The 27,800-nt window shown below is 34.9% G+C and overlaps 1 protein-coding gene across 1 annotated transcript in view; it reads right to left on the reverse strand.

The window, feature by feature from the left end:
* The window catches only part of LOC138698272 (uncharacterized), a 64,936-nt gene extending 37,452 nt beyond the window's left edge, over nt 1-27,484 (reverse strand). Inside the window, exon 1 of the mRNA XM_069824058.1 lies at nt 27,399-27,484. The gene's annotated coding sequence lies outside the window, so the exon portion shown is untranslated. The remainder of the gene's footprint in view (nt 1-27,398) is intronic.
* Nucleotides 27,485-27,800: the final 316 nt, after the last annotated feature.

Below are 27,800 nucleotides of genomic sequence, written 5' to 3' on the forward strand. Positions count from 1 at the left end.
CCGAAATAGGGCTCTCTATTTGTGCGTGACGCGAAACATCAGTACAGCAGTGGAATTCTAATGTAGCTAGTCCAATGTGCCTCTGACATTTCCCCTGTAACCACTCAACTTTGCATAAAGTATAACGAGTTTCATTCAATGTAATAGGGAGCTTTACTCCGAAGAGCGGCAGTTTCCCGTCCCTGTTGATGATGATGATGATATTGAGGATGATAATTATCGTGACAGAATTGACGAAATTTAAGAGACGTGAGTCGAGGAAAAATTTATAAGGTTTTTCTTCTCCACGGTCTTTCAAATTACACTCTTAATTAGAACGTTAAGAGCGAATAACCATAGTGAAATGAAGAGTATGACTAACTCATTCCTTAAAGAATGACAGGGTTGCGAGATAAATTAAAAGCAATCGTCGTACTAGTACCAACTTATGAAAATTGTCGTACTTCAACATAAAATTGTCGTACATTTCTCAACTTAATAATAATAATAATAATAATAATAATAATAATAATAATAATAATAATAATAATAATAATAATAATAATAATCCGTGGTGCTACAGCTCTTTAAAGGCCCAGACTCACAAGCCGGCTCTTGGCTTCAGAGTCACCTGCCGAAGCAGAGGTAGACGATCATCGAGGTATCGTGTGGTTATCACGATAATCCCCCCAGCCATTATAGCTGGCGTTCATAACCGGATTTCGCTGACTACCGTAGCCCCTCCTCAAATGCATCACGATGCTGGATGGTCAACGGTTCCATACACTGAACGAAATTTCATGAGAAAATTTCTTCCCCCATGAGGACTCGAACCAGTGCACCGTAACGCGAGCCCTATGCAGGATGGCTTAGACCAGGCATGCTCGGCCGGGGCAAATTTAGCCTTGAAACGAAGTGCAACAGTGACGTAGAATCTCAGAATACAATGCAGGCACACGCTTTCCTTTGAAGGATAGATCCGTCCCGGCTGTGCATGCGTGCCTTAGACCACGACGCCATGGTGCGGGTCTACTACTGTAATATATAATTCCAATCCACCATTGTGGAGAATAGTTACCATGTCTGGTGGTGAAACGAGCGGGCTGGGGTTCAAATCCTGGTTGGGACAAGATACTTGGTTAATGTTTCGTCAGGGTTTCCCTTCAACTCATCAAGAACAATATTGCTGGGTAACTTTCGGCTATGGACCCTTGATTCATTTCGCTGGCACTACCACCTTCATCTCATTCGGACGCTAAATAACACTTGCAGTCGATAAAGGGTCGTCAAATAAACCAATAAAAATATATATACTTCTACCAATAAATGTTAGTTCCAATTAAGAATATTACTAATTATTATTGTTCACATCCACAATGATATTCAGTACGCAAATCACCAACCATTTCTTCTTCCAATTATGAATATTACAAATTATTGTTCACATCCACAATGATATTCACTACCCAAACAAATCACCAAGTATTTCTTCATCATCAACACTGTCATCGCCGTAAAATGCGCACGATGATGCTTGGTCAGATTATAAAGTTAGCAGAAGTTTAATCACTGACTGGCGCGGCGGCAGATATTTAATTCAATCAATGCAACAGCTGTGATAATTATGTCAAATTAATTCACCTGCAGTCGACTCAATCCCGACACCTCTATACTGTCGGCAGGCAGACCTAGGTCTACTATTTCATCGATAAAAGACTTCCTTTGTCGAATATACTAGAAAGTTAATTAAACTATTATTACTTTGATATAACCGCGCTGTATAACGAAACCTGGAGCTCGAGATGACAAATGATGACCTGCATAGCAAGTGTAGTTACCATATAGATTTTCAAAGCATTTTTTCCCCTTAAAAGCATATTTCTTGCACATTAGTAAAGGACATGCTAAATGAAGAAACTTGCCTAAAAGGAACGAATTAACCATTAATTTTATTCTAATTATAAACAATATTATAAGTTCCAAAACAATTTTGTCGCTTCCAAAGCCTCCTCGAACAAAATTGCGTACGACACACAGTGGTCCTTTTTCGCTATTTGGGTGCGGAAAATATAAAAATTGAGTATCACATACTTTAATATTTTATGGAGTCTTTAATCACTATAATATCCAGGGATACGAGATTTGTTATAGTTATGCTTATTTGTGCAGCTCTTGTGTTGCAAAAGAAGTCAGAAGTATGGCGTTTCTTATCGCATCCCCGGCCTGAAGTAGAGCTCATAATTTACAGTAACTTATGTTCGATAACTGTGCTTGAAAGGACGTGCTTTTTCGACGATGTTCATCGGTTACCGGTGGATATGGACGATCAAGGTATGTGCTATATTCGTGATATTTTAAAAATCCCATAGAACTTACTACTTTAAAGTGAAATTTGCTTGAAAATTGAGAAATTATCGTTATTTTAACTTCTAGTTTTGAGTATTTTTAGACACGGAAATTTGGAATTGTCGACCACTGGTCAATTTTTTTTTTCAGAAGACTAAAGCCAATACCTTATTCTTTCTTATATAAACTAGCTGCAACGTTATGCAACTTTGCCTTTTTATTTAAGTTTTAGTATACTCTCAGAAGAGGTATCGCGGCGCGATCTTTTTCATGTTTGGCGCCATACAGATGATAAATCAGAAAGATGTGTTGAACTATTTAACTGTTTACTGTAAAATAATGTTTGAAAACTTACACATAATCCGTTTTAAAGATACTATTAAGAAGAAACTTGTTAATTTTGCTTGTTTGTCACCGACTCCTGAGTAAATATCAGTCCCAAAAAGAAGTGGCTAGAGAGAAATTCATTTTATATGAAGAAAATACAGAAAAAGCTTCCATAAGTGGCTTGTCATCTAATGCTGAATATGCTTTTGGTGCCGTGAGATCGTATAATAAGCAGTCTCACAAAAAAAAAAAAAAACGTGAAAGAGAAGTGGACTAATAGGCAACTCAATGAAGTTTTTTATTTAACAAAACCCCGCGCCCTTGTCAGGAACTTAATCTGAAACTTACAGCAGCACTGAGAACTAAATATTATTGAAAACTCTTTTAACACTACATTAAGTAAAAGAAAAGTGAATAGTGACAACTGTTCATTATTATTTTTTTTTATTTTAGTAGGTTATTTTACGACGCTTTATCAACATCTAAGGTTATTTAGCGTCTGAATGAGATGAAGGTGATAGTGCTGGTGAAATGAGTCCGGGGTCCAACACCGAAAGTTACCCAGCATTTGCTCATATTGGGTTGAGGGAAAACCCCGGAAAAAACTTCAACCAGGTAACTTGCCCCAACCGGGAATCGAACCCGGGCCACCTGGTTTCGCAGCCAGACGCGCTGACCGTTACTCCACAGGCATGGACTTCATTATTAGTGTACGTTATGTCATCATCACCATTACCTTATACTTGCAAAATGTTCTTCAAAATTTATAATGACTATTACACTTTTACTACGTCACACTACTTTTGACCAATAAAACGGTACGAAAGGACGTCTTTCAACCAATCATGGCTGCTTATCGCACAATTTTATCGCGTCCCTAGCATTCGTTTATTTTTATCACTACTCTAGCATTTGTTTCTTTGTTTGCCAACATTTCAAACTGCACTGGTCTGGACGTTAAAAAGCAGAAAATTACAAACCACTCCAGTCGATGCACAGCACTTTCAAATATAACTCGCATTGGCATTCAAGAACAAGAATTAATAAAGATCACTGGTCATAGCTATTCATCTTCCCTGAAACCCTATTTACAAATAAATGAAGAGCACTATTCGGAAATCCTGAATGAGTTGAGGGATACATCATGTACATCAACGAGTTCACTTCTTTTACGCACACGTCCAATATAACATCAACTGAACCACCAACCACTAAAGATTCAAATTTGAAAATAGTACTTTCAATAGTTGCTTCTTTTAAAATTATTCATGTTTATTTTTTATTTCATCATCGTTAATTAAAACGTTTCTTGTTTATTTCATTATCCCTAATTAAAACTTTTCTAACACTTGTTTATATTATTTAGGTTATGTTATAGCTTCTGCTATATGATATTATCAGAGATTGTTTAATACTAAGATTTATTGAAAATCATCTGTAAAGTGACGTTGATTACTGGGATCCGGATAATTGAAGTGGAATGCAACTGTTTTAATAAAAATGAAATGGAATCAACAAAGCCTTCTTGATTAGTAACCGTCTACAGAGTTCAACAAAGATTCCATAGTTCGCACACCTGTTAACATCACATAATCATAACACACCACTGTCATCTAGCATGCATCTAGCGTAATATTTGTAATGTTGAGATGATACAATAATACATTTGAAGACAGTTGTATTTTCGTAAGCCAATTAATATTTTATTGTATTGGAGTAATTCTAATCGTGTAATAGTCAATTAAATCTCACTCGAGTTTTGATTTTCTCTAGATAAATCAAAACCTCTAGTGAGATTACTGTTGATAAAAACTATGTCATAATAGAAAACACTGAAGTGATAAATGTGTGGTAGACCTCATAAAATGAATGTTTGATTGAAATACTTCTCTGCTCGGAAGGACCACATTAGGCTATTTTATCTCTTCAATATTTAAGTTATACAAGCTGCGATAAGTAACACATAGCTGCAGAAGTGACATGCGCCTCACTCTGCGACTGTGGAGGTAAAATTATTACTGTGAATATATTATAACTATAGAGAATATATAGGAATGCACACACGTGTGTCTACTACGTGCCCAAGTTAAATCTGCGTCCAGAAAAAAATGTGAATCACCGTTCCCTCTTCCTCTGGCCTTTGTGATCTATGAGTGAATACTAAGCTGATAAAGAAGTGTTTACTGTTCGTGCCAGCGAGATTTTTTTTTTTTTTTTTTGTAGTTGGTGAATACACGTGTATAGAAGGTGCTGAAAGTGTTGTACCCGTATAAATACTGTAAAAGTGTTAATATTATGCACCGTATTTCTTACACACATTATAGCCTATAGCCTATATTACCTCACTCATTGCATTCTCTCTTGTAACATGACCTCACTCGCAGACGAAACGGTAGGTTGTATACTAACAACTAGAGCAATTAGAGCTACTAGCGCTCGTCTCTTGCATTCACGGCGCACAAATTTAACTTAGGGGCGCATTTTGTTATGATAAACTTAGGCCTATTAAAATTTGAGGCACTCACTACTTTCTGCATGGAATTGATATAGCTACTTGATTAACATAAAGGAAAACATATAGTCCTAGTGTTTTTATTGGAATAAAAGTGTCATGTATGAAGTTAAAAATGCAATTTAAATAAAAATTTTAGCGTAACTGATCTTCCATGTATTTTACTTAAGTTATACATCCTGTGATGAAGATCAGAAGTCCTACAGTGTTGTAGTCTATGGAATACCTGTATCTGTGATTGAGAGTTAATATTAAGCCTAAATTGAATTCGAATCATGCCGATATGGATAAGGAAAATGTTTAAGATAAGTAGCCTACAAATTGTTATTTCAATGTTTCTACATAATTTTAATATAGAATCTAATTTTGCGCGACCAGAGCGTAAAAGAACCACTGTGCGACATAGTGCGGTCGTAGCTCGTAAAATTAGTCAAAATAACCGTAGTCCTACATATGGCAACTCTGGAATGACGAGTTGCTTTACATTAGTTAGTTCTAGACGAGAGGAAAATATTTTATGGCCGCTGCGTTTGTTTTACTATTCTTTGTGTTACGTTTGAATGTTCCAAGTGGCACGATATCAGGCTCCTGGTTATGCACTGCGGCTGCGATTGAGTCTAATAATAGAAAGAACAATGCAAGATACTTCCGTTGCAAGGGTCATTATACTAGCCATTGCTGCAATCATTAGTTCGACAGTTTACTACGTTTGCTACTTGAAAGGCTTTTTAACTATCTTGCTATTTTTGTGTTCAGAAGAAGAGTTTTGAATTCTAAACCAAGTGTTAAGTTTCAATATCTGCAATGTTTCAGACCTATATGCAGGTTCCATTATCATGTTAATAGTTATAAATAGGGGCGGATTCATATGCACTAAAAACGGCAAAATATCCATATACGTATACACTTAAAAACCACGATATATGCACTAAAAATAACAAAATAAGCACTGTTAAAATAGAAAAAAAAACTTATTTTATTTTAAGAAAATTACTATTATTGACGGTTTTCCTGTTATACATAATACTGAGATACATCAGTTAAAGTTGCGTGTTCTTGAAGCCACTGCTTATTATTATTATTATTATTATTATTATTATTATTATTATTATTATTATTATTATTATTTTACATGGCATTGTGATTTTACCCTCTTTTGGTGATATCTAGTATTAATTGGCAACACTGAAGAGACGGTCAAATTAGCCTTTTAGGAACTACTCTTACGTGATCCTCACTATAGACATCGTTTACAAATATATATATATATATATATATATATATATATATATATATATATATATATATATATATATATATATATTTTTTGCAGTATCCGAATTTTCTCTATTCGTATAATGATTAAGTTAAAAGAAAATACAGCATTGAAAACACAATAAAGATACGATGAAATATGACTACTATTGCCGCAACCCAACTCCGCCAAGTGTAATGGCCACGGTTGGCAAGTTTCGATTGTTGCATGCAGAAAGGGCAGAGGCAGGGCTTTGTTTCTCTTTGTGTGGGCACTCGCTGAACCCACCCACATTGCTGGCGCCGCCCTGGTGAAATGACTGACGCACAGAGTTGCCAGATTGTTTAAACAAAAAAATCGTAATAATTTCTCTGAAAATCACCTTTTAGAGTAACAAATTACCCAATATTTTAATTTCATGTCACACTATCTTCTGTAGTGGTACCGACAGTATAATACTGATACGAAATTCCTTCAATTCTACCTTTTCCTGATCAAGAACAACGATCATGTGCTTTAGTCTTGTGTAATTTCATCTAGCGGCTAATAATAATAATAATAATAATAATAATAATAATAATAATAATAATAATAATAATAATAATAATAATCCGTAGCGCTACAGCCCACGAAGGGCCAAGATCGACAAGCCGGCTGCTGGCTTCATGGCCACATGCCCAAACAGAGGTGGACGATCATCCAACCAGAATGGAGGTATCGTATGGTTAGCACCATGAGCCCCCCAGCCGTTATAGCTTTTGCGTAACGGGATTTCGCTACCTATCGTAGCTCCCTGGATGGGCACCGGTCCCATACACTGGCCGAAATTTCATGAGAAAATTTCTTCCCCCATGAGGACTCGAACCAGCGCGCATTCCGTAACGCGAGACCTAGGCAGGATGCCTTAGACCACGACGCCACGGCGCGGAATTCATCTAGCGGTTACCACGGTAAAAATTAAAAACAATGTGCGGTGGTTACACTTTACATGGCTAAAAGTACCCATCGCATCTTGTGAATAATTAAACACATAACATGAAAGAATAAATAACTTATCATTATTTCCTCATAAGTGACGGAGTAGGATTGGGGAAGCCTCTTCGAATACATGTGGAGGCGTAACACAATTGTTTAACATGGAGGTATTCACGTGGGTTTCAATAAGTATCGACTCAGCCAAGGGGATTCGTGGCACCCAGGGCCAAGTGGAGCATGACACGTATCCCCCACTCCTCGGTTAAGGAGCGCTGAACGCAGTTTGTTTACTTCTCCTGAACTACAGGGTTGCCATACGACTATTTTGACTAATTGTACGAGGTACCATATCGTACGCTATTTCACTGATGGGAAAAAATAATTGGAAACTTATAATGTTGGTTAACAATTAAAATAAAATTGATGGTTAATTCGTCCCTTTTAGACAAGTTTCTTCATTTAGTTTAGCATGTTCTGGACTAATATGAAAGAAACATGCTTTTAAGGGGAGGGTGAAATGCTTTGAAAATCGATCTGGTAACTATGCTTGCCATGCAAGTCATAATTTGTCATCTTCAGCTCTAGGTTTCACGTTTACGGCGCAGTTAAGTTATATCAAAGTAATACGAGTTTAATTTTATTAACTTCCTTGTTTGTTCGATAAAGGAAATATTTTATCAATTAAATAGTATCGCAGTAGCATTAAAAATTCTAAACGCGCCGACATTATAGAGGTGTTGGGTTTGAGTCGACTGTAGATGAACTAACTTGATATAATTTTCAGCCGCCGCATTGATTGATACTAAAATAGGCCTATCTGCCGCCGCGTCGGTCAAAGATCAAATTTCTGCTGACTTTAAATATATCTAAGTTGTTTCTAGCCAAGCATCATCGTGCACGCCTTACTGCGATGACAGTATTGCTGATGAAGGAATGGTTGGTGATTTGTTTGAATGCTGAATGTCATTGTGAATGTGAACATGAATTAGTAGTATTTTTAATTGGAACTAAAAATTTACTGATAGACATATAGGCCTATATAGTTTATTTTGCTATGCTTTATCAGCTACGTAATGATATGAAGGTGATAATGCCAGCGAAATGACTCTAGCGCCGGAAGTTAACCAGCATTTGCTCTTAATGGGTCGAGGAAAAAAAAACGGAAACAACTCGTCTCATCCGGGATTTGAACTCCGGCCCGCTCGTTTCACAGTTAGACGTGCTAAACATTATTACACAGCGTGGACTAGAAGTATATTAGGTAGTTGAGAAATGTACGACAATTTTATGCTGCAGTATGACAGTTTTCATAAGTTAGTACGACGGTTTCGATTCCTTTATCTGGCAACCCTGTCTGAACATCTGTTATGCAGTCAGTGGTGTATTATAATACTGTATGGTTTCGAAATGAATGTTTCTGGTAAAAGAAGGCTTCGAATGTTTCGAAAGAAATGAGAAAATGCTTATTTCATGATATTTCTGTAGTGCTCGAGAAAAGTGGCACAAGTCAGAAATGTTAATTTTACAGGAGAAGGAAAAAAACTGTCTTCACAAAGGGTTTAAGTCGATTTGATTTTCTTCTGTATGAATTATTGTAATGGGAGAAATGTTTAAATTATGTATCTTTTCCCAAGCGAGCAGATGTTCCGTAAGTTGTCAATAAATTAATAAAAAATGTTTGTGGGGACTGACTTACTTATGCCAATTTTCCCAAGCATTGCAGATTTAAAAATGATAAAATGCATTGTGTGTATTGTAACAAACAGTTAGGCCTACAAAATATAAAAGCGTATAACGCACGAAGGCACTGCGAAATTCATACAGAATTAGGCCTATTGGTTTTGAAAGTTACGTATATTTTACAGACAGGCTTATTTTATACTCGTATTTCAGTTGACGATAGGAAAAGAAAATATATGGATCTGGTGAAAGATTTTAATATGGAATTGGAAGAAAAATCAAATTTCAATCCTGCATTAGAAGCAAGCTATGACATTGCACAAGAGATAGCACATTAGTTTAAAAATGGTTATTTAAGGCATCAGATACTGTGTGTCCTGAAAAAAACTTAAATGTTTGAACGCATTTCCCTTTCGAGACGCAGTGTCATTAGGAGATCTCGCCTATGACCAAAATGTTTCGAAATCTATTCAATATGAATATTAAACTTACTGACCCAGACTTTCAAATGGAACTGATAGACCTGAAATGTGGTTCTCAATTTCATGATCTGTGTTCATCTCTCACAGGAAAAAAACTTTACAAACAAATAAATCCTCACAATAGCCTAAATTACATTCATTTGAAGCTAAGTTTGTAGCTATTTTTGGTTCTACATAACTATATGTGCGAGATCCTATTTTCTCATTTGAATATGACAAAATCTGGATTCCGTTCTCGACTTACAGGCAGGAAAAATCATATTAAAGAAATTACCCCCAAACTAAATTCAGCTTGTTTTGCTATTAGACCTATGCAAAAGATAGTAAATATCAATATCTTAAAAACAATATACTTTGCATACTTCCACTCGGTAATGAGTTTTGGAATAATATTCTGGGGAAATTCCACAGATAGTAACAATATATTTCTATTACAAAAAAGAGTAATTAGAATAATAGTAGGTGCCAAATCTAGGGAATCGTGTAGGACTATTTTAAAAAAACTACAAATAATGCCCATGGCTTGTCAGTATATCTTTTCATTAATAATCTTCCTCGTATGTAATCGTGAAAACTTAGTAACTAATTCAACAGTTCATAGCATAAATAGGCCTACACGTCAAAAAAAGACTTTCATACTCCATCGGCTATCAAAAAGGAGGGCGTTATATGGCAGTAAATTTTTTAATAGTCTCCCTATCGATATAAAAAATGAAACTCAAAACATAAAATTATTTAGGGCCAAATTAAAGAAGTACCTAATTTCTCACGCCTTCTATTCTGTAGGTGAATTCATGACATTCAATAACACTTCATGAAATTGATACCGGTACTAAAACTTTGTGTTGTACTAGTAGACTATATTGTAAATCTCGTCTGTATATATTTCATCTAGACTGTGACTATAAATTAAGATTTTATAATAATATTAAGCTTTTTGACTTGTTCCATATTCTAGCTGTAAGCATGTATGAATACCATGGAATGTTAATAAATACAATACAATACAATACAATACAAATTCCTATTTACGTATAAACTTTTCTAATAGACTATTCAAGGTAGGATTACCAAAATTGTTGCCCATTTAATGATGGAAAATTCAGAATAAAATTCATAATACGAATAGGCTACATTCACGTTCATCTTTCTGGTGTTCTAACGCGTAATACTTTACAATACATAATTTGCCTAATAGTTTTAGCTATATAATATTCTTATCGAATTTGGTATTCCCAAGAAACTAATTCGATTAATTAAAATGTGCCTTAGTGAAACTTACAGCAGAGTCCGTAGGCTATAGGCCAGTTTCTATCTGATGCTTTTCCAATTCACTGCGGGTTAAAGCAAGGAGATGCACTATCACCTTTGCTTTTTAACTTCGCTCTAGAATATGCCATTAGGAAAGTTCAGGATAACAGAGATGGTTTGGAATTGAACGGGTTACATCAGCTTCTTGTCTATGCGGATGATGTGAATATGTTAGGAGAAAATCCATAAACGATTGGGAAAACACGGAAATTCTACTTGAAGCAAGTAAAGCGATAAGCTTTGGAAGTAAATCCCGAAAAGACTAAGTATATGATTATGTCTCGTGACCAGAATATTGTACGAAATGAAACTATGAAAATTGGAGACTTATCCTTCGAAGAGGTGGAAAAATTCAAATATCTTGGAGCAACAATAACAAATATAAATGACACTCGGGAGGAAGTTAAACGCAGACTAAATAGCCTATGGGAAATGCATGTTATTATTCGGTTGAGAAGTTTTGTCATCTAGTCTGCTGTCAGAAATCTGAAAGTTAGAATTTACAAAACAGCTATATTACCGGTTGTTCTGTATGGTTGTCTCACTTGGACTTGTATGGACTCTCACTTTGAGAGAGGAACAGAGATTAAGGGTGGTTAGGAAAATATTTGGGGCTAAGAGGGATGAAGTTACAGGAGAATGGAGAAAGTTACACAACGCAGAATTGCACGCATTGTATTCTTAATCTGACATAATTAGGAACATTAAATCCAGACGTTTGAGATGGGCAGGACATGTAGCACGTATGGGCGAATCCAGAAATGCATATAGAGTGTTAGTTGGGAGGCCGGAGGGAATAAGACCTTTAGGGAGGCCGAGACGTAGATGGAAGGATAATATTAAAATGGATTTGAGGGAGGTGGGATATGATGATAGAGACTGGATTAATCTTGCTCAGGATAGGGACCGATGGCGGGTTTTGTGAGGACGGCAATGAACCTCCGGGTTCCTTAAAAGCCATAAGTAAGTAAGTAAATACGTATTAGCTTAGCTCTTTTGTGCACGGCTACATGGTTAACATATTCCGCCATTGCGAGACCGAATCCATGAGAGCGTCTTGGTAAGAAACACACCACGGCTCGTGAGGAGGGTGGGGGAATCTTCATTCGCCCTCTATGCTTCCCCCCTTGTGCCCATAGCTGAGTATCGTTTAAGTTATTAGAAGAGCGTCATTGATTTACGACTCGAAAATCTATGTAATACCAAATATAAACTCAAAGAAAAACGAATGAAAAAGGAATGTTTAAAAATGAAAAGTAGTTCTAACAGTCCAAATTTCATTCCCCAAAATTTCTACTAGCCCAAGAATTAGCAAATCGCCTGGAGCAAATATTAGTCGCAAAGAGGACTCCGGAGTAGACCAATCCTCGATTTCTCGCCAATCTGGCAACCCTGCGTGCCACTACCTGCAGTTCTCTCGTTGCGCAATACCTAAAGGAGCGGATCACGCTTGGAATGGCCAGAGTCCGGGAATGGCGGACTCTGGAAATGGCTGCGACGCGACAGTCCGCTATCTGGTGGCAGTAATAGTAACTATAAACACATAGGCTAAAGTCATGTGCCTGAAGTCAACTTGGTAATCAATTGTTTGAAGGAGAAATACTTGTACCTACATTGGTGTTTATCCTTAAGTATTATAATTTGATTATAAAAATGCGATATTGTTAGATTCAGTAAATTATACCTATAATAAATTTAATATAATATTATGAGCGTCATAAAGGTTCTGATATTCATTGTCATCTGGATTGCTGTTTTTTTTAATCGCAGCTTATAATATAATAATTAATTTCCACGTTTGTCTAATTAAATCGATCAAAGGGTTGCGTCAATTTTGATTATGGTTACAGAAAACTCCATACTTTCAAGAATTTTTTTAAAATTATGTTTACAGTGATTCGTATTAACACCAACTTGTTATGTATTTCAGGACCATGTTGCGTATGAGTTCAATTACGAGAATGAAGCTGTAAACTATCTCGGAGTGCACTTAGATTGCCACGTATCATGGAATCATATCAAGAAGTTGAACTGGCATACGCAAGAATCACTAACAAGGGAACTGTCCAGGTCGTGTAGCTTGAATTAAATGAAAATGCATTTTTAAACTAATTTTCGTTCGTTAAGGAATGTAGTGATAGTCGTTCGTTTCGCTTTTTCCTCGTTTACGAAATATAAAGACTTGAAAATCGTTGCTACTTATACAGTTTCTTGCGCGCACTCGTATCCTCATAGCTTCGCGACACCGTATCACAGCTCTCGCATTAATGCCCTAGCAAATTTATTTTCTCCTAACTCACATTAAAAAGTAGTAGTGCAATCCATGGCATCTTTCACTCATTTTAGGATGGGGGAAATGCTTGTAATTCTAATGTAATTCCACTAATACGTAATTATTCAAAAAAGAATAAAAGATTACTCATCCGGAAATCAAACAAATTTATTATATTGCCTTAAACTTCGTAAATAAAAATGGTAATAAATTCAAATTGTATCATCATAAATATAGAACTAAAAGATCCGATTTTCTACGACTACAGGAACCAAAGTGTTTCACAAAGCACAGCTCTTAGCTATGCTACCTACTTTAGTTCAAGGTTATTATAGTAAAATAATTGAAAAATACCCAAATTTGGAAAATTTTAATATCAGAAATTTCAAAAATAGCGTTAGGAATATAATTTTTAAAGAATATATATTGATTTAATAATTATCTATATGTAGGCCTATTTGTATGAGTTAAATTGTTAAAATTGAAATTGAATTTTTGAAGTTTATTTATTTCTATAATTTTTTTTCCCGACCCGCTTTGTGTCAAATAATTATCTTTGTTTGTGTTAGGGCCTAAGTATGTGTTTAGATAACTCCTTGAGCACGATTTTTACTCCTTCAGGGAAGAATTAAGACTGTATTTTTGTAAATGTTATTTTACTAACAATAAACAACAATAAAAAAATGTCATTATACAGTATTTCGTAAACGAGGAGAAAGCGAAATGAACGACTACCATCACGTTTCACGAACGAAAATTAGCTTAAATAATGCACTTTAATTAAATTCAAACTACACGACCTAGGACGGTTCCCTTGTAGGACTAACTTATATCTGCTTCTCAACGAGAAATCATCTTTAAAGCAAATCGCATGTCACTGTACACATCTCTGTAACGACCTCTACTGCTTTACGTCTCTCCTGTTTTGGGTGGAACTGCAATTAATTGAAATGAAACGCATGCAATCATTTCAAAATAAAAGCCCTACGAATCTCACTCAGTTCTTCTTGGTTTGTCCTTAACAGTCAATTACATAGAGACACTGCTATTGGCACCATCAGTTTATTCACGCACGATCTATAGGAAGTTCTACAACAACCTAAAAACCGGTTCAGTCCCTTTCCGCTACTCTCATGGGAGAAAGTTTACGTTTCCCACCAGAATCAAGAACCGACTTCCTATCGACCTAAAATTTTAATCAACCTTGCTTGCATACATAGGCCTACTTACTTAGGTCTACTTATGGCTTTTAAGGAAACCGGAGGTTCATTGCCGCCCTCACATTAAGCCCGCCATCGGTCCCTATCCTGAGCAAGATTAATCCAGTCTCTACAATCATATCCCACCTACCTCAAATTCATTTTAATATTATCCTCATACCTACGTCTCGGCCTCCCCAAAGGTCTTTTTCCCTCCGGCTTCCCTAAGATTTTTCTGCCTATTCAAGTTTGTTACTGTTACAACTCACGGTTGATGTTTAGTGAACGAGCTTAGCGGTCGCAGGATGAACTGTATGAGATAGAGCTTTGAAATTTTCAACACACATCATGCTGCATCCCTCTGTACATTATGTTATTTAATTTGATGGATTACATGAATTAATAATTTTTTTGTAAATTTAAATTGTAAGCCTATTGTAATGTATTTTGAAAAAGCACTATTTCTCGTACAAAAGTAAAAATGTTTGCCTAAAATCTGCTCTACGTAACTTCAAAACTCTCTGAAACATAACTTTCTGTTTAGGTTTTTCACATTATTCTTAAAGTGCTATAAAAATCACATCACAATTTTTATCTGTTTCTGTATTAAAATAATTTTTTCTTAGCACTTTAGCAATAATGTGAAAACAGTAGGCTTAGTAAATAGCAAGTTATGTTTGAGAGAGTTTGAAAGGTAAGGCTATCATTTTGATTTTAATAGGCCTAGAACAAATTGCAATTTTTTCAAAACACGGTATAATTTAAATTTACAATAATTTTTAAAATTAACATAATTTTGGACCAGAGGAGATTTAATTTTGTACAGAGGCTATTTAATCTTACATGCAGCAATACAGAGTGAACCATAAGTAATGTCATTGATTTCAGGAGTTTATAATTTGAGATACTTCAAACAAGGAAATTAAATACAATTTTGCTCGTTTTTGCTTCCTTTTCGAGATAAAAATTGTTTTATAGGAAACATTTCGTAGCATGTTTTGAGAAAGCCATTGATTTAATTCCCAATATGTTCAATTAATTTAAGAGAGGAGTGTATTATGATAATAAATATAGCTTTGTTCTTTAAAATGTGCAGAAATTTGATCTAATTTTTCGTTCTGCAAACGAATTTTACAATGTTACATTTGTTAGAATTAAATTTCTGCACATTTAAAAGACAAAACTGAAATTCTCTCAATCATTTATTACCATAATACACTGTTGTTTTAAATTGCCTTAGCATATTGCGAATTTTCAATAGCTTTCCCAAAACACGCAATGAAATGTTTCATATAAAACAAGTTTTATCTCGAAAAGAAAACAAAAACGAGCAAAATTGTATTAAGCTTTTTTGTTTGAAATATCTCAAAGAATAACGCCCTGAAATTAATAACAGTACTTAAGGTTCAGCCTGTATATGTGTACTAATATTCAAAAATATATCTTAATCGCGTAAGAAAATTAAAATTTCACCGAAGTGTAGCCTATTTTAAAAGGAAAAGTGTATAAGCTTACTACTACTGTAAACATGCGTTAACAATATTTGGAAGCCACCGGCCTAGTTCAGTCGGCAGAGGCGTCTGTCTTGTGATCAGAAGCTCCTCTTGGCGTTGGTTCGATTCCTGCTTGAGTTTATTACCTGGTTGTCTTCTTCTGGATTTACTCCAATCGTAAGGCGAATGTTAGGTAATCTATGGAGAAATCCTTGGTCTCATCGCGGCAAGCATCATCTCCTCTCACCAATTACATCGATCTAAATAACCTAGTACTTAATTCAGCGTCGTTAAATAATCAACTTAAATATTTGGAGCAAGCACGTGGAAAAACATTTGACAACATAAGTTAAGCATAGCTTAGTTTCATCAAAATCAGAATGGTCCTTCGAATTTTTCGCGTCAAACAGGTGTCTTCCCACGGGTCTAGCAATTCTCGTCACGGAGATGTCGTCATTATACCTTTTTGTCACCGATTACATTTTAGTCACCGGCGTTCTTGCCACCGGTTACATTTTAGTCACCGGTGTTCTCGTCACCGATTACATTTAATATTTTATTAATGTTTTATTAGAAAATTTTAATGAGACTCAAATGTCTTTGTAAGGTTGTTTCCGTGGTTATGCATGTAATCATAATAAGATTTAAATGTCATTGTAAGGCTGTTTCCGTGGTTACGCACTTAAGTATAACGAGATTTAAGTTAAATGTCATTGTCAGGTTGTTTCCGTGCTTACGCATATAACTTAAGTATAATGATATTTAAATGTAATTGTAAGGCTGTTTCCGTGATTACGCATATAAGTGTAAGGAGATTCAAATGTCATTGTAAGGTGTTTCCGTGGTTACGCATAAGTATAACGCGATTTAAATGTCATTGTAAGGTTGTTTCCGTGGTTACGCATATAAGTATAATGAGATTTAAGTGTCATTGTAAGGATGTTTCCGTGGTTACGCATATAACTTAAGTATGAGATTTAAATGTCATTGTAAGGTTGTTTCCGTGGTTGCGCATATAATTATAATGAGATTTAAATGTCATTGTAAGTTGTTTCCGTGGTTACGCATATAAGTATAATGAGATTTAAATGTCATTGTAAGGTTGTTTCCGTGGTTACGCATATAAGTATAATGAGATTTAAATGTCATTGTAAGGTTGTTTCCGTGGTTACGCATATAAGTATAATAAGATTTAAACGTCATTGTAAGGTTGCGTGGTTACGCATATAAATATGAGATTTAAATGTCATTGTAAGGTTGTTTCCGTAGTTACGCATATAAGTATAATAAGATTTAAACGTCATTGTAAGGTTGCGTGGTTACGCATATCTTAAGTATGAGATTTAAATGTCATTGTAAGGTTGTTTCCGTAGTTACGCATATAAGTATAAGGAGATTTAAATATCATTGTAAGGTTGTTTCCGTAGTTACGCATATAAGTATGAGATTTAAATATCATTGTATGGTTGTTTCCGTGGTTACGCATATAAGTATAATGAGATTTAAATGTCATTGTAAGGTTGTTTCCGTGGTTACGCATATAAGTATAACGAGATTTAAATGCCATTGTAAGGTTGTTTCCGTGGTTACGCATATAAGTATAATGAGATTTAAATGTCATTGTAAGGTTGTTTCCGTGGTTACGCATATAAGTATAAGGAGATTTAAATGTAATTGTAAGGTTGTTTCCGTGATTACGCATATAATTATAATGAGATTTAAATGTCATTGTAAGGTTGTTTCCGTGGTTACACATATAAGTAAGAGATTTAAATGCATTGTAAGGTTGTTTCCGTGGTTACGCATATAAGTGTAAGGAGATTTAAATGTCATTGTAAGGTTGTTTCCGTGGTTACGCATATAAGTATAATGAGATTTAAATGTCATTGTAGGGTTGTTTCCGTGGTTACACATATAAGTATAATGAGATTTAAATGTCATTGTAAGATTGTTTCCTTGATTACGCATATAATTATAATGAGATTTAAATGTCATTGTAAGGTTGTTTCCGTGGTTACACATATAAGTAAGAGATTTAAATGTCATTGTAAGGTTGTTTCCGTGGTTACGCATATAAGTGTAAGGAGATTTAAATGTCATTGTAAGGTTGTTTCCGTGGTTACGCATATAAGTATGAGATTTAAATATCATTGTATGGTTGTTTCCGTGGTTACGCATATAAGTAAGTTCTTATAATGAGATTTAAATGTCATTGTAAGGTTGTTTCCGTGGTTACGCATATAAGTGTAAGGAGATTTAAATGTCATTGTAAGGTTGTTTCCGTGGTTACGCATATAAGTATAATGAGATTTAAATGTCATTGTAAGGTTGTTTCCGTGGTTACACATATAAGTATAATGAGATTTAAATGTCATTGTAAGATTGTTTCCTTGATTACGCATATAATTATAATGAGATTTAAATGTCATTGTAAGGTTGTTTCCGTGGTTACACATATAAGTAAGAGATTTAAATGTCATTGTAAGGTTGTTTCCGTGGTTACGCATATAAGTGTAAGGAGATTTAAATGTCATTGTAAGGTTGTTTCCGTGGTTACGCATATAAGTATGAGATTTAAATATCATTGTATGGTTGTTTCCGTGGTTACGCATATAAGTAAGTTCTTATAATGAGATTTAAATGTCATTGTAAGGTTGTTTCCGTGGTTACCCATATAAGTATAACGAGATTTAAATGCCATTGTAAGGTTGTTTCCGTGGTTACGCATATAAGTATAATGAGATTTAAATGTCATTGTAAGGTTGTTTCCGTGGTTACACATATAAGTAAGAGATTTAAATGTCATTGTAAGGTTGTTTCCGTGGTTACGCATATAACTGAAGTATGAGATTTAAATATCATTGTAAGGTTGTTTCCGTGGTTACGCATATAAGTGTAAGGAGATTTAAATGTCATTGTAAGGTTGTTTCCGTGGTTACGCATATAAGTATAATGAGATTTAAATGTCATTGTAAGATTGTTTTCGTGGTTACGCATATAATTATAATGAGATTTAAATGTCATTGTAAGGTTGTTTCCGTAGTTACGCATATAAGTATAATAAGATTTAAACGTCATTGTAAGATTGTTTCCGTGATTACGCATATAATTGTAATGAGATTTAAATGTCATTGTAAGGTTGTTTCCGTGGTTACGCATATAACTGAAGTATGAGATTTAAATATCATTGTAAGGTTGTTTCCGTGGTTACGCATATAAGTGTAAGGAGATTTAAATGTCATTGTAAGGTTGTTTCCGTGGTTACGCATATAAGTATAATGAGATTTAAATGTCATTGTAAGATTGTTTTCGTGGTTACGCATATAATTATAATGAGATTTAAATGTCATTGTAAGGTTGTTTCCGTAGTTACGCATATAAGTATAATAAGATTTAAACGTCATTGTAAGATTGTTTCCGTGATTACGCATATAATTGTAATGAGATTTAAATGTCATTGTAAGGTTGTTTCCGTGGTTACGCATATAAATTAAGTATAATGAGATTTAAATGTCATTGTAAGATTGTTTCCGTGGTTACGCATATAATTATAATGAGATTTAAATGTCATTGTAAGGTTGTTTCCGTGGTTACACATATAAGTAAGAGATTTAAATGTCATTGTAAGGTTGTTTCCGTGGTTACGCATATAAGTGTAAGGAGATTTAAATGTCATTGTAAGGTTGTTTCCGTGGTTACGCATATAACTGAAGTATGAGATTTAAATATCATTGTAAGGTTGTTTCCGTGGTTACGCATATAAGTGTAAGGAGATTTAAATGTCATTGTAAGGTTGTTTCCGTGATTACGCATATAATTGTAATGAGATTTAAATGTCATTGTAAGGTTGTTTCCGTGGTTACGCATATAAGTATAATGAGATTTAAATGTCATTGTAAGATTGTTCCGTGGTTACGCATATAATTATAATGAGATTTAAATGTCATTGTAAGGTTGTTTCCGTGGTTACACATATAAGTAAGAGATTTAAATGTCATTGTAAGGTTGTTTCCGTGGTTACGCATATAAGTGTAAGGAGATTTAAATGTCATTGTAAGGTTGTTTCCGTGGTTACGCATATAACTGAAGTATGAGATTTAAATGTCATTGTAAGGTTTTTTCCGTGGTTACGCATATAAGTGTAAGGAGATTTAAATGTAATTGTAAGGTTGTTTCCGTGGTTACGCATATAAGTATAATGAGATTTAAATGTCATTGTAAGATTGTTTTCGTGGTTACGCATATAATTATAATGAGATTTAAATGTCATTGTAAGGTTGTTTCCGTAGTTACGCATATAAGTATAATAAGATTTAAACGTCATTGTAAGATTGTTTCCGTGATTACGCATATAATTGTAATGAGATTTAAATGTCATTGTAAGGTTGTTTCCGTGGTTACGCATATAAGTATAATGAGATTTAAATGTCATTGTAAGATTGTTTCCGTGATTACGCATATAATTATAATGAGATTTAAATGTCATTGTAAGATTGTTTCCGTGGTTACACATATAAGTATAATGAGATTTAAATGTCACTGTAAGATTGTTTCCGTGATTACGCATATAATTATAATGAGATTTAAATGTCATTGTAAGGTTGTTTCCGTGGTTACGCTTATAAGTATAACGAGATTTAAATGTCATTGTAAGGTTATTATTTCGTGAAAAGACGAAAGTGGAGGATTTACACAGAAGGATATTGCAGAACGATACCCTGATTATAAAGGAGATGGTGATGTTCTTACATACCTCAGAGCCATCGGACACAGTTTGGGTGGAAATTTTAAGACATAAATCATGTAACATTTTATGCTGTGTGGCAATTGTGAAACATTAATCACATTAAATTTTATATAACTTAGTATAAGCTTACCTGTGGATATTTTACTTGTCAAAATAAATGATTATTTAAAAGAAAAATGTGTACTGGTCACCTAAACATCGGGTGACCAAAAAGTCGAAGTGACCAAAACACCTGGTGACAAAATTGGAGTGACTAGGTGGTACAATGACGAGAGATCCGGTGACGAAAATTTCACTTCTCTCTCCCCACCACTGTGCAGCGTCCACAAAATATTAACACAGTGAGGGACATGTAGGCCCTACTTGTTTTCCCCAGTGGAATATCTTGAACCAGTTTAAAATCCTCAGACTAATAGAACTAAATAGAACAGGCATTGAATCGCAATGGGATAATTTACGTAATGTAAAATGGTGTAAAGTTACGCATATTGTGAAGTTTTGGGCCGAGGTTAACTTCTATAGTGATGAGAGGTGGATACGCCTTTACAAGACACGCTCAATTATTACGTTTCCCCCATTCTAACACCGAACTTGAAAGAGTGTTTAGTCAGATGAATGATGAATCTAATGAAAATCTAAACCAAGAAGTCGTTTGAACGTTAACATATTATAATATGCAGTGATAGAGTATACATGTTGGATTTGGGCTCAGGAAGGAGAGGAATGTTGTCACAACTACGAACTACCAGAAGACCTCGTGTAAAAATTAGAACAGAATCCAGCGCTTCATAAGTGTCGTCTTATTCAGAGGATGTTTCAGATAGTTGATTGATACCAATAAGGGACAAAAATAGTGCAGAATTGTTTAAACAAAAAGTGTGATTGAGTCGGTTAGAGTCATAACTCACATGCTCCAAAAATGAAAAATTGAGATACCGTTATATTCCCATGCAGTTATCTGCGTAGAACAAGATTCAGAGGTTAATTTTTCACATTTCTTACATGATGCTTGTGTAAATGGGCGACAAACGTCCCGGTTTCTGTCAAAAGTCTCATGATCCACTGGATCTTGAGAGTTCTGTTGTATAGCGCTTCTCGACCAATTACCGATCAGTATTTCCCTCCCGCTTCTCCACTTCTTGTTGTATAGAACAGGGTTGTGGATGAGTATCTTGCATGTGTCTTGTTATTTTTGTAAATATCAGTGAATTTAGCGGCTGTAATTGAGCATTTTGTAAACGTAATATTATGGAAGAGAACGTATCACCGGTTGGAGAGAGAGGACGACCACAGAAATGTATAGCAGCTCCAGAAATAACGAAAAGAAACCAGGTCAAATTAGCAAGGTTATAATATTCTTTTCTGATTCTACTTGGCTCCTGCTGATGTATTGGTAAATTAAGCAGGATCGAGTGTTTTATCACAATAAATATTCGAGTTTTACATATATGTCATTGATGGTGCCGTGAATAATAATCAATTGGACAATACTGAACATATGTGCGAATTGATGGAAGCAGATATTAATTGTGTGATATAAAGGAACGTAGTAACAAAAATGTGAGTTTTGATAAAATTTATAATCAGTATTTCTTTTGCAGGTTGTAAATTGAGGGTTCGACTCAAATAAGGGGAGAACCCGCTTTTCTAAGAAAATTTAGTTTTTTTTCTCTCGTCTCTAGAATGTTGTGTCATAATTACAGTAACTCTGGCAATAGCTTAGCCCACTGGAATTTAAATTTCCACAGTAAATTCTCAGACTGTTTTTATAATATCTAATTTCAATATTCCAAGATTTGTGACATCCTTCTCTCAATTTATACTGTACTATATTATTTTGTAAAGTGTACTCATCTGAAGAATTTAATAATCGGACACCTATTCTTTTACATTGAATTTTAGAATATGCTTGAGGCAATGTTCTTGTGTAATATTTTAATTTGTTGCTGTCAAATCCCACATGATCCCAACTGGCCACTTTCTAAACTCACGTGTTCCAAACGGAGCATCTCAGAACACTTATGATCCAAAAGTCATTGTCAAAACTCATGTGATTCGTAATTTAAAGCTAAATAACTTTTACTCCTGTATAAATAAATACGGTTACAAATCTGAATAGTAGTTTTTAATCATTGCTCTTTCATTTATCAATCTTCATTGTGAAGAAAATGGACTCCAAGTATTACAAATATGTTTTCCCTTATTTGTGAAAATTTTCATTTCTGGAACAAATGAGTTATGACTCCAACCGACTCAAATAATGAATTTTTATTAACAAATTGCATTATTTAATTGTTTAGGCAGTGCTTTCCTGTTTTCTTTCTTTTTTATTATGAATCTAAGAACCGTGTCAATTTTGAAGTTGGTAACACTGAGTACCACGTAGCTTTTACCTTAAGTCTCGTTCACACTTTTCAAGTAATTTGAATTCAAGTCACTAGATTCGACGAACTTGAAAAGTGTGAACTATGTTTCAAGTTGTCTTGAAGTCAAGTAACGGCTCGAATTCAAGTTTCAAGTGAAGTTGAATCTCTTTCTTCTTTTTACTTGACTTGGAAGGACACTTGAAACAACTTGAAGAGTGTGAACGTCACTTGATAACTTGAAATCAAGGAGAAAAGCGCAGGAATTTAAATTAACAGCTGTTTTAAGAGCGTTAAATTAACAGCTGATTGTTTTTCTGTTCTACTGGGAACTTAAAAATAATAGGAAACAATAGTAAATGAAATAATGACCAAATATGTTCGTTTCTGAAGTTGTATAAAATTCACGAAGGCCTGTGGATTATAGAAACTACAAAGTTTCGTGACAGAAATGCAAATGAAGCTGCCAAGGAAGGAAGAGTTCATTGAAGAATTGAGCAGCAGAGATTTTAAAGTGGACACAGATGAGATATGAAAGACAATTAAAAACCATTGAACTGTAGATACAGAAGAAGTGAGGAAGATAGGAGGGATTAAGAAGAGTGTTGCTTGAAGGGATGACATTTTATCGGCCGAAACTGGCATAGTTCAATGTGGCTGATAGATTTTTTTTTTTTTTGGGAACTGTAACAGCTTCAAGATAATCATTTTCAATTATGGTAAATCAGACCTACTTGTATTTTGTTACAACGCAGCTCCCATTTCTTCAATATATTTATCTTTTCCCTGGTCCAGAGGCTTGTTAATACAGAAATTCCTAATTGCATAACTTCCATCGACACCATTTTATCCTACTTGAAAACAAAATAACTTGAATATGTCTGAACGGCGACTTGAATTCAGATTACTTGAAATCACGTAAGTTAACTTATATTCAAGTTACTTGAAAAGCGTGAACGAGGCTTTACGTGTCTGAACACGAATCTCAAGCTTTGTAGCTGTTGGAGGAAAATAATTGTGCAGAAAATGTTTCGACAGTCACAAATGACTAAGTTATAGTCTTGTACTATATTTACAATATTTAATGTTTTAACTCTTGCCATTGTGTTCACATTTCGCTGTGAGTCATATAGACTAGGCCTACATCCCGCTTAGTCTGATACTTATGTGATTGGTTTATTTTTATGAAATTTTCCACAAATTCAGTACGATTGTCAGGTAAATATCACAGCGAATCCTGAGACATTCATCTCGGTAATAAACTATCCCGAAATTAATTCTGTCAGTACTTGATAACTGCGATAGACATAGTAGATCTATCGTTAAACGAAAAAAAAACTATAACCTGGTATTCTTAAAAATTCAGGTATTTACCCCAGAAATCGTACACCAAAGGAAACACAATTTTCTTTTCACTTACCGACTTCTGTGAGATGTATAATAAACACATTTTTTGTAGTTTGCAGCTACAAATGGTACTTTCAATATAAAAATTAATTTCATACTTACCTATATTCTTATACACTCATGTAGGCTCTCCTTTTATGTTACTAATTTGTAAGAAGTAAGGGGGAAGTACAGCAAATTGCATTAAAAATACAGGTAGACCTAAGTATCAAACGATTTTTAAGTTGGAAGTATTTGTAGCTGCAAACTAAAACCACTGTCACTAGGCCTGCATACATAGACCTATCAAAGAAGCCTGTAGTCTAAAAGAAAAGAAAATTGTACATTTTCAGTATTTTCTGGGGAATTACGAAAATAAATTTCGGAAACTTGTTCCTTTTAATTGGTTGTGATATGAAGAGTAGGCTACGTACATTTAGTAGTTGCTCAAAACTAAATGTACATAAGTTAATTAGACTACTCTTCATACCATGATCAATTAAAAGAAACAAGTTTCCGAAATTTATTTTCGTAACCAGAATATTCTACGACATGGAAATATAAAAATTGGAGATTTATTCTGCGAAGAGGTGGAAAAATTCAAATATCTTGGAGCAACAGTAACAAATATAAATGACACTCGGGAGGAAATTAAACGCAGAATAAATAAGGAAAATGCCTGTTATTTTTCGGTTGAGAAGCTTTTGTCATCTATGTAGTTTGCTGTTAAAAAATCTGAAAGTTGGAATTTATAAAACAGTTATATTACCGGTTGTTCTGTATGGTTGTGAAACTTGGACTCTCACTTTGAGAGAGGAACAGAGATTAAGGGTGTCTGAGAATAAGGTTCTTAGAAAAATATTTGGAGCTAACATGGATGAAGTTACAGGATAATGGAGAAAGTTACACAACGCAGAACTGCACGCATTGTATTCTTCATCTGACATAATTAGAAACATTAAATCCAGACGTTTGAGATGAGCAGGACATGTAGCACATATGGGCGAATCCAGAAATGCATATAGAGTGTTAGTTGGGAGGCCGGAGGGAAAAAAGACTTTTGGGGAGGTCGAGACGTAGATGGGAGGATAATATTAAAATGGATTTGAGGGATGTGGGATATGATGATATAGACTAGATCAGCGTTTCTCAACTTTGGTCCGCGGACCACCTGTGGTCCTCGAGTTCTGCCCTTGTGGTCCTTAAAAAAAGACAGATGAAAAAATAAAATTCAAACGAATTGCGTATCCACTACAGCTGAAAATCTCAGAGTTTAGAAAGGACACATGGCAATAGCCTTTTACTTTTTCTCCCAGTAGTCTACTAATATTTTATTAAATTTCTTACCCTACCCGTATACCCACTTCCCACTCTACACTCAGCAACAAAAGAGAGATGTAAAGCACCATAAATGTGGGAATTTTAGCCATCTTTTCCCTGTATATTTGGCTAGCCTCTAACCCAGCCAGAGACCACTCGAATTCATAACAGAGGACCAAAGTACCGAACATTTTCGTGTATTGATGAATTTCTTAATAGTTTTACCGACACCCAGTCTGCACATTGAAATGGGCACGTACTGTACGGCATACACCAATAATAGAACGTGCCAAATTGCATCTTTACTTGTTGAAAATCGGGCATGTTTCTGCATTAATCTTTTTATTTGTTTTTCCAGATGACGATATAAGAAATTTTAGACTTCGCCTATTTTAAAATCCGACAGGTTTACTTTTTACACTTGCGTGTTTCGTCTCTAAGTACCGTTTCAATTTCGCGGGTTTCATACACTCGTTTGAAAGCACTTCGTAACAAACAATGCATCGAGGTTTTGTTTCACTCTCATTGCCACACTATGCAAATACAAGTTCCAATTAACTCTTGTCATATTTACGAAAGTATTTTTTCTTTGAATAGCTACCACTAGGACTAGATATTTCTTTAATGGCGCTATAATTAATATATTTCTTCACACACAGCTTCTGAAGTATTAGCACTGCCTAAATGAAGCGTATCATCAAGTTCCTTTCTTTTCAAAGATCCGGATCGAAGCCAATTTTCCATTATTTATAATGGGCACTATTTAACAGAGACATGGACAAGTACTAGCGTGGATCACATAAGCAGGATTTCGAACAACTAACTGGCAAGCGATGAATCAACAATGCACAGAATTTGTTATAAGTTACTTGTGATTGGCTATAAAAAATATAAATAAAAGAGTATTATAATTAATTAATTCTATTTTAAAATATAAGTATACTGGTATTAAAAAATGCTACAAAAATGATAAATTTTGCTTTTGAAGGGAACAAGGGTAAGGTGGTCCGCGGAACTGTTCTGTTATAAAAGTGGTCCCCACTTCAAAAAAAGTTTGAGAAACGCTGGACTAGATTAATCTTGCACAGGATAGGGACCGATGGCGGGCTTATCTAAGGGCGGCAATGAACCTCCGGGTTCCTCAAAAGCCATTTGTAAGTAAGTAAGTAAGTAAGTATGAAGAGCACGATACATTATTCTGATGTATAAATGAACATCGATATGGCTTTCAAACTATGACATTTGAAACAAGAGTAAGTAGTTGTGTTTTTAGTCCACCGTATAGGCCTACGACATGTTATTGTTCTTAGTACCTATCGAAGTCCACTAAGTTTTATATTCTACTATTTAAGTCCCGCATTTTAATATGATTACAACTTTTCTGTCATTGTTCTAGAACGAACCGAAAGGAAGATTTCACTGAATTCATTACGAAGTTCCTTTAAAATATTGAAAATATTAAATAATAATAATTATTTACAGAAGTTTAAATAATACTGCAGTAAGTATGGTCACATAGGCTACGTTAAAACAGCAAAATCTAAAACGATGTAGACTACAACTCTATAGAAACACGAATACAAAATGGCGCATCGAGGAACAAAGGATTCAAACTCTATATTGTTCTAGCAAAACCTGGTTGCATCTGCAGTCATTAAACATTAACACCAATATTTGATTTGCGTAAGAACCGTGAATTATGAAGTAAAAATACTTCCATTTCCATAATAAAAGCAAAACAATGGACTTACAAAAGCTGCTGCAGTCACCTTCAGTTGCCAACCAGACTTCACACGTTCAACCTCCTCACAACTCAAATCAGCAGTGACGCTGGCACGCTATTGTTTGTGCTATATAAACCCCCGCAGGAGAGCGACACAGTTTTATGACTTTAGTGTTACCAATCGCTGGGATTTCCAGGCAAGTGCGCTTCGCACCCACCTTCCAAACGGGAGTGGGGAACGTGAAGTTCAAGGAGTCCTCGCCATGCGTCTCTCTTTAGAATCAGGTGTTAGAGCTCTGCATATATAGACAGAGTGCCGAAAATGTCGGCGGCTGGACCCAAGCGCTCGCTCTGTTAACATTGCTGGAATAGGGAAATTGACGCTCTCTCTCAGTTTTTATGCTGCAGATTCCATTCTAGAACACTGATA

The sequence above is a fragment of the Periplaneta americana genome, chromosome 4, assembly GCF_040183065.1.
Source record: "Periplaneta americana isolate PAMFEO1 chromosome 4, P.americana_PAMFEO1_priV1, whole genome shotgun sequence".
NCBI classification, from domain to species: Eukaryota; Metazoa; Arthropoda; class Insecta; order Blattodea; family Blattidae; genus Periplaneta; species Periplaneta americana.